The 16807-nt window shown below is 38.1% G+C and overlaps 1 non-coding gene across 1 annotated transcript; it reads right to left on the bottom strand.

The window, feature by feature from the left end:
- Positions 1 to 1822: 1822 nt before the first annotated feature.
- LOC126010561 (U6 spliceosomal RNA) lies at positions 1823 to 1926 on the bottom strand. The gene has a single exon (XR_007496584.1). It is a non-coding gene; the product is annotated as a U6 spliceosomal RNA (small nuclear RNA).
- Between the last annotated feature and the right edge of the window lie 14881 nt (positions 1927 to 16807).

Below are 16807 nucleotides of genomic sequence, written 5' to 3'. Positions count from 1 at the left end.
TCTACTACTAGAATATTAGATGAATTACTTCCTCAAACTGAAATAAAAAGTAAACAATAGAGAACTCTAGTTACATTGCAGCTAAATAAAACATCACTCATTCAACTTGTTACCTTTATCCCAATCACAATAATTAGCATTGGTACATTGATATATGGAGCAAAGTGACTGAGGGAGTAAGGAAATCCAGCACAAAGGGACCAAAGAGGATTCTTGCCCACCTGTGAATCCATTAATGGTCATACAGATCTTGGGGCCAGATGGGGACTGCATGAGTTAACTCCAGTCTGTGTTATGGTCCAGATTTCCCTGAAAAATAAATTGTTGGCAATTTCCTACCTATTAGTGAGTTTTTATAAAAGTTCGGGTTTCAGCATGTAAATTCCAGCACATAGTTGAAACAAACAAAAAAGTCTACCAATGGAAAGTGAAGAGAAACAGTTTGACTTTATCTTCATCACTCCTCCCTCAAGCTATCACAGCTGTGGGTCAAGAAAGCTTTCCTTGGCTGTGCTTTCTCCTGAGGGTACAATAAGGAGAAAAATAAAATAAAGTGCATCCATATCAAATAAAAAAGCAATTTTGTTTTTGTAGATGATATAATTTTTCTTTTGTGGAGAGGTCAGAGGGGTTCTCAATCAGAGATCAGGAGACCGGAGGTCTCAACAGTGATTACTGGTCAAGCAGATTCAATGTGAAAGTGTTCATGGATATGATGCAACTTAAATCCTACAGTAAAAGGGGTATTTAGGCCTCTCTGGTGGTGATGGGGGCCTCAAGGGATATATTTCACATGTGCATGGGAACCACATAGAATGAAGAGTCAAGCCCAGGTCAGATGTATCTAGGCATGCACATTAACCACTGTACTGTCTTTTGGGCCCAAAGATAAGATCTTATATATTAAAAAAAAAACTAAAAATATCTCAAAATCTTAGAATTGAATAGTAAAATTATTATAGTCACAGGAAAAATAGAAATTGTTGTATTTTTACATACTACAACAAAAACATTTGGTAAAGTGTGAAAAACTTCCAATAATAGTATCTAAAACAGTAGTAGACAGGTGCCTTTTATGAGTTTCTCTTTTTCAAAATGGAAGATAAAAAATAGCAATTACACCAAGATACAACTGCCAAATTCATTACATTTAATCTAAATCTAGATACCTATAAATATTGTTGGAAGAAAGAATGTTGAATTAATTAAATTAATAAAAGTTTTGGATGGGAGTGGATGATGGTAGATGAATGTTGAGGCCTTTCTAGGCCTGCCTGGAGCTTCTTTGGCCTGGCGGGTTTGAGGGTTCAGGATAACGGTGAGGAAATGATCCACAAGCAGTCAGTAGAAGTCAGGAGACATGAAGCTTTATTATAAGGCTCTCACCACCATGTGTGGCTTCTAAGCTTATCACCCTCTTTGCCACCAACCATCTCTCATCTCTCCATCCTGCCTCTTCCTGAGGCTTCTTGCTGAATCTCCTCCTGAATCTCTCACTGAATCTCTATATTACCCCTCTCCCAGGCCTTAATTACCAACCACAGACCATGACCCCTCCAAGCAGTGACCCTTTCCAGGTGAGCTAGACAGGAAGGTGGAGGAGGGATTACATCTCTGGGTTCTTTGTTTCAAAAAAAAAAAAAAGAAAGAAAGAAAGAAAACACAAGCTTTTGTTTTCCTGACCTCCACCAGCCAAAGGCATAACCTTAATATTGCCCCAAAGCCGCAAAGTCTAAAGTGTAATTAAAATATCAGCCTTTTCATAAACAGAACTTTTCTGCAAAATACACCTGTAGTTTAAAATTCTTTTTTTTTTTTTTTAAAAAATATGGAACGCTTCACGAATTTGCGTGTCATCCTTGCGCAGGGGCCATGCTAATCTTCTCTGTATCGTTCCAATTTTAGTATATGTGCTGCTTAATGCCATTTTACCAAGCACTTTTATACTGGAACATCCTTAGTTCCTTTCATTAAACTTCCCTAAACAAAAATTACAAGAACATTTATACATAAAATACAGTTTGAAAACAGACTACTACATTAAAATACACCATACACATTATGCAATTAGGAGCATTAATTAAGGAAAACTATAAAAACACTTAAGCCAGCAAGATAATGACACAACGGATTAAGAGATAACCTGAAACAGTTTAAATTCAGGAGGTTTTAAAATTCTCAACTTCTCAGTTGGGCTTGCTGTTTTCTCCTTTTATTAATTTTTTTCCTTCACCATCACTAAATTTGTCCAGATGCAGATGAGCTGTGGGCTTCTAGGATGTGCTGGCTGGCCACGTGGCTTTGGCTCCATGGAACCTCAAGCCCTGCAGCTGTTCCGGGGCTGGGCTGCGTGCACATTCCACTTGCCTGCCCTCCCTGCACCCCCAGTCCTGCGGGGTGGAGCTACAGTGGCCCAGCTTGCCAGTCCAAGGAAAGGAGCTTTCCGGTGCATCTGAGAAAGTGGTCAGTCACCCGCTGCTGCAGCAGCCTCTCTTCCCACAACTTTTTGGCACTGAGTTCATGCATGTTTACACCAATTAAGGTCATCTGAGCCGAAAGTCCGAAATATCCGTCTGAAATATCTAAAGCCAAATCTGTTGAGGGCCGAAGGTTGTCATCTAGCTGTCAGTTCGCTATCAATAAAGTCTTTTCTTTCTGGCCTTTTTCCAAGTGGCCTCTATAAGTCTCTGCAAAATGGGAGCCAAGGTCCTTGGCAAAAGGACTTTCTGTGGAAGAAAAGTCGGGTGCCTAGGCCTTTGGGGAGCTGCCCCAAGCTTTCAGTAATCTTCTTTTCAAAACTGCCTGCTCTGTCGCCAGAAGCATCTCTGCCATGTTTAGATCAGACACCACGTGGCCCAATATTTTGGGCTTTCCAGTATCACACTGGCTGAAAAGAGCCAAAATTAAACACAAGAACAGGAATCTCACCATCATCGCTGTTTTCTTGGGTCCAGAGTTCAAATCAATGTTTGAGCGCCAGTTGAAGTATTAATTAAATTACTAAAAATCCTTGATGGTGGTGGATGATGGTGGATGGATAGTGAGGCCTTTCTAGGCCAGGCCTGGTGCCTGTAGCTTCTTTGGCCTGAGAATTCAGGATAACAACAAGGAAATGATCCACAACAGTCAGATTTTAGGAGACTTGAAGCTTTATTATTAAGTATCTAACTACCATGTGTGGCTCTTAAGCTAATCAGCCTCTCCGCACCCAACTGTCTCTCATCTCTCCATCTTGCCTCTTCTTGAGGCTTCTTGTTGAATCCCCTGCTGAATCTCTCTCTGAATCTCTCCTACAGCCCTGAGACAACTCCTTTATTAACAAACACAGACCCCTCACATCTAGGTAAAATAGGCAGAAGTTGGGGGAGGGGTTACAAAAGAACAGTATTTTGTCATTTAAAACACATCATAGAGGGGCTGGAGTGATAGCACAGAGGTAGGGCATTTGCCCTGTATGCGTTGAATCCAGGATGGGCCTGGGACTAACCTGGGTTCAATCCCCAGCATCCCATATGGTCCCCCAAGCCAAATTGTCTTTTTTTTTATATCAAAAGAGGTATATTTTATTTTATTTTAGTGTATCGATGTATATGCTTCTCCTCTTTCATATTTTAACAAATAAATTATTTAATTGAATTACTATAAGATACACAGTTACAAAGTTATTCATGTTTTTAGGTATACAATGTCCAACACCTATCCCTTCACCAGTGACTTTCCTCCCAACAACATTTCGTTTACCTCCTGCCAACTCCTATGCTCTATGCCCTGCCTACCTGTAGTAGACATTTTTCTCCTCCCTCACTCCCTCCTTCCTTTGCTCTCTATCTTTATCTCTCTTTCTCTCTCTCATACAAACATACACTTGCTTTCCCTTGCTTTACCTCTTTCTATCTTTAGAAATTGTCTTTTAATTTAGCTTATTTTGGTATAAAATACTGGAGTTTTCCACTCATATAAATGTAACGAATTAGATTCAGAACATAAAAACCGGCCGGCAGACTGCTGCAGAAGCTGGATTCCCTGCTTGGGACATCAGGCGGGGAAAAGACACGAATCTAAGCCTGCGCAGAGGGGCCCAACTGTGAGTGTGAACTGTAAATATCTGTCTACTGTCCTCTTGTGTGAAACTCTTGGGAGTGGGGCAAAAGAGCTCCAGAAATCTGCTCTCCCTACCCCGGAGGCCATTTCCAGGGCGGGATTCAGAACATAAAAACCGGCCGGCAGACTGCTGCAGAAGCTGGATTCCCTGCTTGGGACATCAGGCGGGGAAAAGACACGAATCTAAGCCTGCGCAGAGGGGCCCAACTGTGAGTGTGAACTGTAAATATCTGTCTACTGTCCTCTTGTGTGAAACTTTTGGGAGTGGGGCAAAAGAGCTCCAGAAATCTGCTCTCCCTACCCCGGAGGCCATTTCCAGGGCGGGATTCAGAACATAAAAACCGGCCGGCAGACTGCTGCAGAAGCTGGATTCCCTGCTTGGGACATCAGGCGGGGAAAAGACACGAATCTAAGCCTGCGCAGAGGGGCCCAACTGTGAGTGTGAACTGTAAATATCTGTCTACTGTCCTCTTGTGTGAAACTCTTGGGAGTGGGGCAAAAGAGGCTCCATCAGAGCACGGGCGCTCCGCTTCGCTACGCGGCCGTGCGCTCCTTCTAAGAAAAGAACACCATTGCAACAATAAGAAAAAATCACAATAAGAACTGTGCTATATCAGAGAAGCAAGCATATCTCTCTGGACTGTCTTCTCTGTTGCATGCTCGGGCCTAAGATTTGACCCAGTGTGAGGCTTCATCCACGGAGGACTCCCCTCCCTTAGAGGCAAGTCAGCCCATCCAGAAAGGGAGGAGCCAGAGGAGTGTGCTGCCTACATCATATAGACAATGAATACCACCACAACACGTAGAAAAACCCACAATACAAGTGTGACAATGGGGAAACAACGCAGGCCAGCATCAGGCATAGAGAATGAAGATGACAATTCTGAGGACCAGATAATGACTGAACAACTAATCAACCTCTCAGATAAGGACTTTAGACTAGCAATATGGAAGGTGCTCAACAGACTCCAAGAAACCATGGATCGAGTTGAACAGAACACTAATAAGAACCAAGAAAATATGAAGGCAGAAATGACAAAACTCCAAACTGAAATAACATGTCAACTAACAGGACTGAAAAAGTCAGTAAACGAAGTGAATGACAAAATGGATAAGCTCTGGGACAGGGTATCAGAAGCTGAGAATAGACTTGGTGCTGTGGAAGATGAGATACATAACAATTCCATACAGCAGGAGAGATTGGACAAAAAACTTAAAGCAAATGAGCAGACAACGGAAAAATTAGTCAAAGAATGGGAACAGATGAAAATAGAAGTCTATGATAAGATCAACAGAAACAACTTAAGAATCATTGGCGTCCCAGAGACCCAGGAAGAAAATTCCCAGGAAGAATCAATGGTCAAGAACATCATTAAAGAGAAACTTCCAGAGCTAAAGAATATAGGTGATCAAATCCTGCATGCTCGAAGAGTACCAACCAAAAGAGACCCCAGAAAAACCACCCCAAGACACATCCTAGTCACAATGACAAATCCCACAGATAGAGACAGAATTCTGAAAACAGCAAGATCAAAAGGGGAAATTACACTCAAGCAAGCATCCTTGAGATTTACAGCAGACCTGTCACCAGAAACACTCAATGCCAGAAAGCAGTGGTGGGATATTGTGACAAGACTGAATGAAATGAATGCTTCACCCAGAATACTATACCCAGCAAAACTCACTTTCTGGTTTGACGGAAGAATACATGGTTTCACTGACAAAAAGCAGCTCAGAAACTTTACAGACACAAAACCAGTCTTAAGAGAAAAACTGAAAGACCTAATTTAAGACAAGACTAACCAAAAGACACCAAATTTCGATATAAAGATGGCATTAAATCCCAGGACAATTCTTTCTCTCAACGTCAATGGTCTAAATGCACCAGTCAAGAGACACAGAGTGGCTAAATGGATCAAAAAACTCAATCCAACCTTCTGCTGCCTACAAGAAACACACCTGAATAGTCAGAACAAACATAGACTCAAAATGAAAGGCTGGAGAAAAATCATCCAAGCAAACAACACCCATAAAAAAGCTGGAGTGGCCATACTAATATCAGATAATGCAAACTTTATACTCAGGAAGGTTGTAAGGGACAAAGATGGACATTTTATATTAATCAAGGGGTATATAGAGCAGGAAGAATTCACTCTCCTAAACATATATGCACCAAATGAGGGGCCAGCAAAATATTTAATACAACTGTTGACAAATCTGAAAAATAATATCAATAACAACACAATAATTGTGGGGGACCTTAACACGGCTTTGTCAACACTGGATAGGTCAACCAGACTGAAACCCAACAAGAATATACTAGACCTGAGGAGAGAAATGGAAGAAAGAGGCCTAGTGGATATATATAGGACACTCCACCCCCAGAAACCTGGATACACATTCTTCTCCAATGTACATGGGACATTCTCCAGGATAGACTACATGCTGGCACATAAAACATATCTCCATAATATCAAGAGGATAGAAATTTTGCAGACTACCTTTGCTGACCACAAAGCTCTGAAATTATTTGTGAATTCCAAAGGGACTCAGAAGAAAAACATTAACACCTGGAAGTTGAACAGCCTCATACTCAATAACCAGTGGGTCCGAGATGAAATCAAGGAGGAAATCAAAAGGTTCCTGGAAACAAATGACAATAAAGACACAAACTATCAGAACTTATGGGACACAGCAAAAGCAGTACTGAGAGGAAAATTTATAGCTTTGCAAGCACACATCAGGAAGGAAGAGGAGCTTACCTGAGTAGCTTAATGACACAGCTAATAGAACTAGAAAGTGCTCAACAAAAGGACCCAAAAATAGGAAGACAGAAGGAAATAACAAAGCTGAGAGCAGAAATCAATGAAGTGGAAACCCAAAAAACAATCCGAAAGATCAACGAAAGCAGAAGTTGGTTCTTTGAAAAAATAAACAAGATTGATAGACCACTGGCAAACCTAACAAAGAAAGAGAGAGAGAGAAACTTGATAACTCGTATTAGGAATGAAAAAGGAGAGATCACTACTGATATGACAGAGATTCAAAGGGTAATCAGAAACTACTTTGAGAAACTCTACGCCACTAAAAATGAGAACCTGGAAGAAATGGATAAATTCTTGGACTCTTATAATCTTCCACGGTTGAAGGAAGAGGATGTAGCATATCTAAACACCCCCATCACCATTGATGAAATCAAAACGGTAATCAAAGGTCTGCCGAAAAACAAAAGCCCAGGCCCAGATGGATTCACTAATGAATTCTTTCAAACTTTCCAAGAGGAACTACTACCAATCCTGGCAAGACTCTTTCATGAAATTGAACAAACGGAAACACTTCCAAATAGCTTTTATGAAGCCAACATCACCTTGATACCTAAACCAGACAGAGATGCTACAAAAAAAGAAAATTACAGACCAATATCGCTGATGAATGCCGATGCAAAGATCTTCAACAAAATCCTGGCAAATAGGATTCAATGCCTCATTAAGAAGATCATCCACTACGATCAAGTAGGTTTCATCCCAGGAATGCAAGGCTGGTTTAACATCCGTAAATCCATCAACATCATACACAACATCAATAACAAGAAAAATAAAAACCACATGATCATATCAATAGATGCAGAGAAAGCATTTGATAAGGTCCAACACCCATTCTTGATCAAAACTCTCAGCAAGATGGGAATGGAAGGAACCTTTCTCAATCTAGTTGAAGCCATCTACCACAAGCCAATGGCAAATATTATCCTCAACGGAGAAAAACTAAAAGCCTTCCCTCTAAATTCTGGTACAAGACAAGGCTGTCCTCTCTCACCACTCCTATTCAACATAGCACTGGAAGTACTTGCTATAGCGATTAGGCAAGAAAAAGATATCAAGGGAATTCAGATAGGAAAGGAAGAAGTCAAGCTCTCACTGTTTGCAGATGACATGATACTCTACTTAGAAAACCCTAAAGACTCCACCAAAAAGCTTCTAGAAACAATAGACTCATATAGCAAGGTGGCAGGCTACAAAATTAACACACAAAAATCAATGGCCTTTCTATACACCAATAGCAATAAGGAAGAAATGGACATTAAGAAAACAATCCCATTCACAATAGTGCCACACAAACTCAAATATCTTGGAATCAACTTGACTAAAAATGTGAAGGACCTATACAAAGAAAACTATAAAACTCTGCTCCAAGAAATAAGAGAGGACACGCGGAAATGGAAACGCATACCCTGCTCGTGGATTGGCAGGATTAACATCATCAAAATGGCAATACTCCCCAAGGCATTATACAGATTTAATGCTATCCCTCTAAAGATACCCATGACATTCTTCAAAGAAGTGGATCAGGCACTTTTGAAATTCATTTGGAACAATAAACACCCTCGAATAGCTAAAGCAATCATTGGGAAAAAGAATATGGGAGGAATTACTTTCCCCAACTTTAAACTGTACTACAAAGCAATAGTTATCAAAACAGCATGGTATTGGAATAAGGACAGGCCCTCAGACCAGTGGAATAGACTTGAATACTCAGAAAATGTTCCCCAGACATACAACCACCTAATTTTCGATAAAGGAGCAGGAAACCCTAAATGGAGCAGGGAAAGCCTCTTCAACAAGTGGTGTTGGCACAATTGGATAGCCGCTTGCAAAAAATTGAACGTAGACCCCCAGCTATCATCATGCACGAAGGTGAAATCCAAATGGATTAAAGACCTCGATATCAGCCCCAAAACCATAAGATATATAGAACAGCACATAGGCAAGACACTCCAGGACATTACAGGCATCTTCAAGGAGGAAACTGCACTCTCCAAGCAAGTGAAAGCAGAGATTAACAGATGGGAATATATTAAGCTGAGAAGTTTCTGCACCTCAAAGGAAATAGTGCCCAGGATACAAGAGCCACCCACTGAGTGGGAGAAACTATTCACCCAATACCCATCAGATAAGGGGCTAATCTCCAAAATATACAAGGCACTGACAGAACTTTACAAGAAAAAAACATCTAATCCCATCAAAAAATGGGGAGAAGAAATGAACAGACACTTTGACAAAGAAGAAATACAAATGGCCAAAAGACACATGAAAAAATGCTCCACATCACTAATCATCAGGGAGATGCAAATCAAAACAACGATGAGATACCACCTCACACCATAGAGAATGGCACACATCACAAAGAATGAGAACAAACAGTGTTGGCGGGGATGTGGAGAGAAAGGAACTCTTATCCACTGCTGGTGGGAATGCCGTCTAGTTCAACCTTTATGGAAAGCGATATGGAGATTCCTTCAAAAACTGGAAATCGAGCTCCCATATGATCCAGCTATACCACTCCTAGGAATATACCCTAGGAACACAAAAATACAGTACAAAAACCCCTTCCTTACACCTATATTCATTGCAGCACTATTTACCATAGCAAGACTCTGGAAACAACCAAGATGCCCTTCAACAGATGAATGGCTAAAGAAACTGTGGTACATATACACAATGGAATATTATGCAGCTGTCAGGAGAGATGAAGTCATGAAATTTTCCTATACATGGATGTATACGGAATCTATTATGCTGAGTGAAATAAGTCAGAGAGAGAGAGAAAAACGCAGAATGGTCTCACTCATCTATGGGTTTTAAGAGAAATGAAAGACATTCTTGCAATAATAATTTCCAGACACAAAAGTGAAAAGAGCTGGATGTTCCAGCTCACCATAGGAAGCTCACCACAAAGAGTGATGAGTTTAGTTAGAGAAATAACTACATTTTGAATTTTCCTTATAATGAGAATGTATGAGGGAAATGGAGAGCCTGTTTAGAGTACAGGCGGGGGTTGGGTGGGTAGGAGGGAGACTTGGACATTGGTGATGGGAATGTTGCACTGGTGATGGGTGGTGTTCTTTACATGACTGAAACCCAAAAACAATCATGTATGTAATCAAGGTGTTTAAATAAAAAAATAAAAATTAAAAAAAAAAAAAGAAGTTGGAAAGTTTTAAACCTGACTTAAACCCCAAAAAAAAAAAAAAAGTAACGAATTAAAGTTAGAAGAGTTATGAGTTCTTTTAAGAGATTAATTATGGCATCATGATCTGAAGCATCACCCATGCCTTTGAGTTATTTCCCTAGCTCATTTTCATTTTTTATTCTATTAAAATGATACGGTGGTTTTTCATTATGGATTTATATTTACAAGTATATTGTTAAATTTTTTTTATGAAAAAGTAAAGAAAAACACATGAGATGATCTTATTTTTGTTTGTTCGATTTTTTTGTTTTTGGGCCACTCCTGGTGATGCTCAGGAGTTACTCCTGGCTATGCACTCAGAAATCGCTCCTGGCTTGGGGGACCATATGGGACGCTGGGGGATCGAACCGTGGTCAGTCCTAGGCTAGCACGGGCAAGGCAGATGCCTTACTGCTCCGTGCCACTACTTTGGCCCCATAGTTTACTTTTTTTTCCTTGGAGATCTAAAGCTTATATTGAGGTGGATGCATATACTCTTATATTCAGTAAGAACTACTGACACAAATACATTGGTTCATATGATCAAATTACAAAGTTTTAGCAAATTAATGCTGCATATTTAGGCTGTACATACATAAAAAAGTGAAATTGCATTACTATAATATAAATTCATAGTTTGAAATTCAGGCTGTCAGTTAGTTATAGGCCTCAATGTGCTTATATTTGAAGGTCTATATAGAGGCACTTAGGGATTCTGTGGGGTTTTTCTTCAATATATGTCCCATCCATGGAGTCTTTTTAGCAAGAGTTCATACATAGAATGAGCAGCTTAGAAGAATATATTTTCTATAACATGAAGTCAAGTTGTTGTGAAAACAAGTGTATATCAAATAGCATGAGAGATGTTTCTTATTTGACAATCCTCTAGATTCCATGAAGATAACATTATATATGTACCACTACATATTGTGTATATATATATATATATATATATAGTGTATATATATATATTCTGCCTGGGGAACAAATGTTATTAAAATGCTCTAAAGCCTAGTTATTCAACATGGAGTTGTTATAATTACTATTATTTTTATTTATATTTTTTACCTGATTAGTTCATTTCCACATGTGGACTGATGTACATTCCAACACAATGCATTTGGACTTGACCTTGATTTCAGAAAAGAACACATCAAAAAACAAAAAGGACATAAGGACAGTAAGACCAATATTCATTTACATGAAAAGACAAGTAATTCAGGATAACAAACAATAATGAGACTTGTAAAATTTAAAATAAAATAAGTTTGAGTAAATAAAGTGTATTACACAGACACAAATACTAATTCATTATATAATAGATTAAATGTTAAATTCTATATTTTTATAGCTGTTGGCTTTTACTTGATAAAAAATATAGTCCTCCTTTTGGTTATCAACTCATAAATGATATAATGTTCAAGATACTTTCTTTTATAGCAGAATCTTTTAAATTGCTTCAATTACAGGATAACATAAAATAAAAACCTTTTGGACCACATGATTTTTAATCCAGGCCCATTACTGATTTTACAATGTACTAAAAAAATTTTGATAAGATGCATTGTTTGTTGCCAGTCAGTAGAAAATTCTCATTATGAAAATACATATGTCACTTTTGATGTCTACCCTTCCTGTAAACTCTATTTTATGCCTATGTAATAATGCCTAAATTTGGTTTCTTCTTCAAAGCAGAGTTTGAATACCATTTGTTTCTTTTTTAGATTTTGGTATTTAACAATGTGTTGACTTGAGATGTGTGCATGTCTAGGGCACAGTAACTAAATGCAGCTGCCTCTTTGGGAACTATGACATCTTTTTGTTAGGAGCCAAGGGGCTGGCTGCAAAAACTGTGTGGCTTGAGGGGAAAAACATAAAAGGCTGCCTTTCTTCTGAAGACAGTAGAAAGAAATATGAAGTTCTTGGTCATTTTTTCACTCTTGTTTGAATCAATTTGCCACATCACAGATGCCTGATTCACAGACATTATGTAATAGTGAAAAATAGTGATAAAGAATTAGAGTACCTTAGAAAGTAAAGTGTCTTGCTATTTATTTCCATATTTATATATAAATTAATAAATGTAAAAATAATTTTTCATAAACAATACAAACTATAAAGAAGAGGAATATTATCTTATTCTTAACATTACTGGCACTGACTTAGTTCTTTATATAACTGTGTGTGTGTCTGTCTGTATGTATGTGTTTGTCCTCTCCTTCAAATTTTCTCAGTATTTTTGAGAAAATCTTTAACTGAATTTTCAAGAAACTCAAATATACTCTTTCAAATACAAAAGCTATTCATTATTTTATGTATCCTGGATCATGGAAATCTTTAAATTGAATGGTTCCCAGGCTTATAAAACAGTGAAATATGTATAAGATACTTAAGTATGCACTTCTAAATTGAAATTTTCTTGGTTTGGTTTTTTGGCCACACCCGGTGACACTCAGGAGTAACTCCTGGTAACTCAGAAATTGCTCCTGGCTTAGGGGACCACATGGGATGGAACCACGTATGTCTTAGGCTAGTGTGGGCACGGCAGATGCCTCATTGCTTGCGCCATTGATCCAGACCCTTCTAAACTCTTATAATTAAATATATGGTACCATTGATCGACATTATCTTATATCAAGGATTCTGTTAGTTATGTTACTTGTATTATCTGATTTAGGTGTAGGGGGTTGCACACATCTAGAGCATAGGTGCTCTGTGCTCAGGGGCCCACTCCTGGCCATGCTGGAGGGAGATACCACATGTGGTGTCCCTATGGAACCCAGGTCAGTGTGTGCAAATCCTGACCATCTGTACTATATCTTAGGCCCACAGAGATTAACTCTCAACCTTAGAATATCTTTAAGGGGTAAAAAAAACCCTTAGAATATGTTTAAGAAATAAAAGTGATCTTGCCTCACGTCACCTCAGGAAGGAGACTCAGATGTAAATGTAGATTTACTTGGATATATTTGCCCTTGAGACTACCTTGATGAAGAATAAAAAATGACTCTTTTTGTTTTATTGGATTACTGTTTGCATTTGTTGATTAATTGATCTGTTGATGGCTTGTTACCCCTTTGTTTTTCTGAGGCAATTTTTCATTTCCATAGGTTCTATGTCTATAAACTCTGTTTTGCCTATATTCTTTTTTTGGTTTTTGGATCACACCCAGCAGTATTTAGGGGTTTCTCCTGACTCTGCGCTCAGAAATAGCTCCTGGCTGGCTCGGAGGACCACTTAGGATGCTGAGATTCGAAACACCATCTGTCCTGGGTCAATTGTTTGCAAAACAAATGCCCTACCACTGTGCTATCTCTCCGGCCCCTTCTTTTATTTTTGATTAGCATTGAAGACAAAGACATTTCTAAAAGGATCATTTTGGGTACTTATTTTTTTAATCTGAAATTTCAAACACCAACTATGGTAAAATGTTGGTGAGAAAAAGGAATATTATTTTGATAATCAGATTTTGTCACATACATTTCAACAACATATTTATTAATTAGACTGTTGTTCACAAAAGTGAAGAAATTTGATTCTCTGCAATTTAGTTTAACAAAGACCAGAGAGATAGCACAGCCACTGGCATGAAGCTAGAGGCTAACTGTGTTTGACCTCTGGCACTCCTTAAGGTCCACCAAATCCTGCCAAAAGTAAGCCTTTTCATAGAGCCAGGATAAACTTGGAACCCTTGGAGCATCTCTGGGTGTGACCCAAATGCCAATTTTAGGTTCACAAACCATTAATTTTCATTATGGTCTTTATTATGCACATGTATGTACTATTATTTCTAAATCAATCTAATTCAAAAATGAAAAGACTGTTATATTTGATCCACAAGCTATACAAAAAGTGAATGGAGCAGGAAACTGTGCTGTTTTTAAGTCAGTCCCACACTTAGGCAAGGCCTCTACGTCTGTCTTTTTGAAAAGCTCAAATCAGGACCATCCCTTACTACACCCTTCTACCCCCTATCTGTGTCTGTTGCTTTCTCTCTGGTCAACATCTGGCATCCAGCTTGACTTCTGACCTTGGCTGGCTGGGCTAGGAAGATACCTTTAGTGATGTTTACTCCTACTCCACCCCAGGGCTATGCAGGTAAGATCATTAAGTCTTCAAAAACTTTTCTCCTTTCTTTCTGAAGAGCAAACAATTTGAAAACTAGGCCCTAGGGGCTAAAGGCATTTTGACTCCAGTCCAAGAATGAGGTGACTACTGACGCTAGAGAGCAGGGCTGAAGCCCAAGATTGCCCTCAGTGGTGGTTCTGGGGGCATAAGACACACATTTTTTAACCCTATTATTTAAGAGTCAAATTTATGAATTTTAATGTAGGCCTAATTAACCTACAACAAACAGTTCTCAGATGCAAAGTCATGAAGCGAAGACTCAACATGGAAACTATGACAGCACTGTGAGCAGAATTTCAAAGGACTGGAGTTCTGCCAAGGCTCTTTTGAAAATTTTTGAGTCCCATAAATCCAGATTCTGCACTAAGTAGACACACAGAGGAAAATAAAAGAAGTCCAAGGAACTCTGCACATAGCCATTTAGCAAGGAAGCTTTGCATGGAAGAAAAAAGAAAAAAATTAAGGAAGGAAGGAAGGAAGGAAGGAAGGAAGGAAGGAAGGAAGGAAGGAAGGAAGGAAGGAAGGAAGGAAGGAAGGAAGGAAGGAAGGAAAGAAGGAAGGAAGGAAGGAAGGAAGGAAGAAGGAAGGAAGAAAGGAAGAAGGAAGGAAGGAAGAAAGGAAGAAGGAAGGAAGGAAGAAAAGAAGGAAGGAAGGAAGAAAGGAAGAAGGAAGGAAGGAAGAAAAGAAGGAAGGAAGAAAAGAAGGAAAGAAGAAAAGGAAGAAAAAGACATTTTAAACATTCTGGTCTATTGACTAGAAATGCATTAGTTGAAAATTTTTAAATTTATGTCATTGTTGATATTCATTACTGCACACAGTGATTCTTAATCTATAGTCTGTACCATTCTATTAACCTATTAATTGATTATGACAAACATATGACAAAAATCTTTGTCAGGTATCATGATTGTCATGATATCTGGTACATTTTAGAACTGAAGCATGGTTCACACATATAATGGACATACTTATAAAATATTGTTAATTCCTTGTTGTTTGTTTGTCTTTTGTTTTGGGGCCAAGCCCAGTGGTGCCTGTTCTGTCCAAGGTTGGCAAGGCTGAAAGCATTTTGCAGTTTAAGTCAAGAATTCTTTATAGCCCTGCAGGGACTGCACTTCAAGCAAGGGAAGGCAAAGTATAATCCTCACTGCAGTTTTTCCAGTCCTTTTAAAGTGTGGGATACATTTTTCTTTAGTAGTTGAGTAAAACAGTGTTTTACAATAGTGGGAAATATGTTTACAATCCCACAGTTATATTAGCTGTTAAAAAATCAGGAATAAAAGCCCTATCTTTTGACTTTAAATTCAAATATGTTAAATGCAATTGTGTCAGTAAGGATTATTTTTAGAGACTTTGAGTGTATTCAGAGTTACACTTAAACTTACACTTACAAGTTACACTTATAAGTTATTCCCTCATAGAAGTATCCATTTCTGGTTATACACACAAAACATCTGCAAAGTTATCTATGGGTATTGTTATAGGATAAAACAAAATGGTGGTAATCAGTAAAGCTTTAAGAAATGGTTATTTTTAGAAGGAGGCCCTATCTGAACCTCATTAATTAAGGAAATACTGTCTCTTCAGAATGTGTTCCCTATTTCTGGACCTATAATAAAGTAGCAAGCTGTGACAGAAGCTAAATCTGTACCTTGATGGAGGGGGAAATATAAAAAGAAAACCTGCCTAACCTTTATAAGCATGGGTCAGCAGTGATGTTTATGTATTTATTTATTTATTTATTTTTGTGGGGGTGCCAAAAATTCACCATGCTCAAGGATCATTCATGATATGCCTGGTAGATCTTATGGGATTCTGGGGATCAAACTCTAGTCATGTGTAAGGCAGGTCCCCTATCCATTGTACTCTCTTCAGACCCCTTGTTAATTCTGTTATATATACGTTTTACTGTCACCTTTCCAAGAAAGATATATGATATGTTAAATGCAATTGTTAGTCTCAATACTAATCATTTGAATTTTGTCATATAGTAATAGTAAGATATCCAAGATACAATGACTGAACACACTTATCTCAAGAATTTATAGATAATATTATTGAAAATATTTAGGTTCCAGGACATGATTACCTCAATAAAAATTCCTCATTTTGTCCTTGAATTTAATATGTATAGTCTGGTGATGAAAAATGGTAAGATGTTGCAATAATTTATGAGTATATCTTGTTACCAATTCTCTCTGTATATATATATATGTATGTATATCAATAGATAGATATAGATATAGATATGTACATCTGGTTTGGGTTGGTGGTTCTCAAGATTTACTCCTGACTACACTCAAGTTATCAGTCCTGGTGGTGATTGGAGGACCATATGCAGAAAAATAATCAGCCTGTACATGGCAAATGCCCTTGCTGCTGTGCTGTAATTTATATTTAAAAACTTATTGTTAAATCATAAATTAAGCTAATAATAATTATAGTTTATATTATAACTAATACTAATTTTATTTTTATAACTATTATAATTAATAATTATTTTATTTTATTTTTCATTATAATTAATAATTATTTTATTTTATTTTTCACTAGTTCTACCTTTCATCAA

Source organism: Suncus etruscus, chromosome 5, assembly GCF_024139225.1.
Source record: "Suncus etruscus isolate mSunEtr1 chromosome 5, mSunEtr1.pri.cur, whole genome shotgun sequence".
In the NCBI taxonomy this organism is placed as follows: Eukaryota; Metazoa; Chordata; class Mammalia; order Eulipotyphla; family Soricidae; genus Suncus; species Suncus etruscus.
Note: the sequence above shows the minus strand (reverse complement) of the source record. Positions and strands in the feature narration are given on the sequence as shown.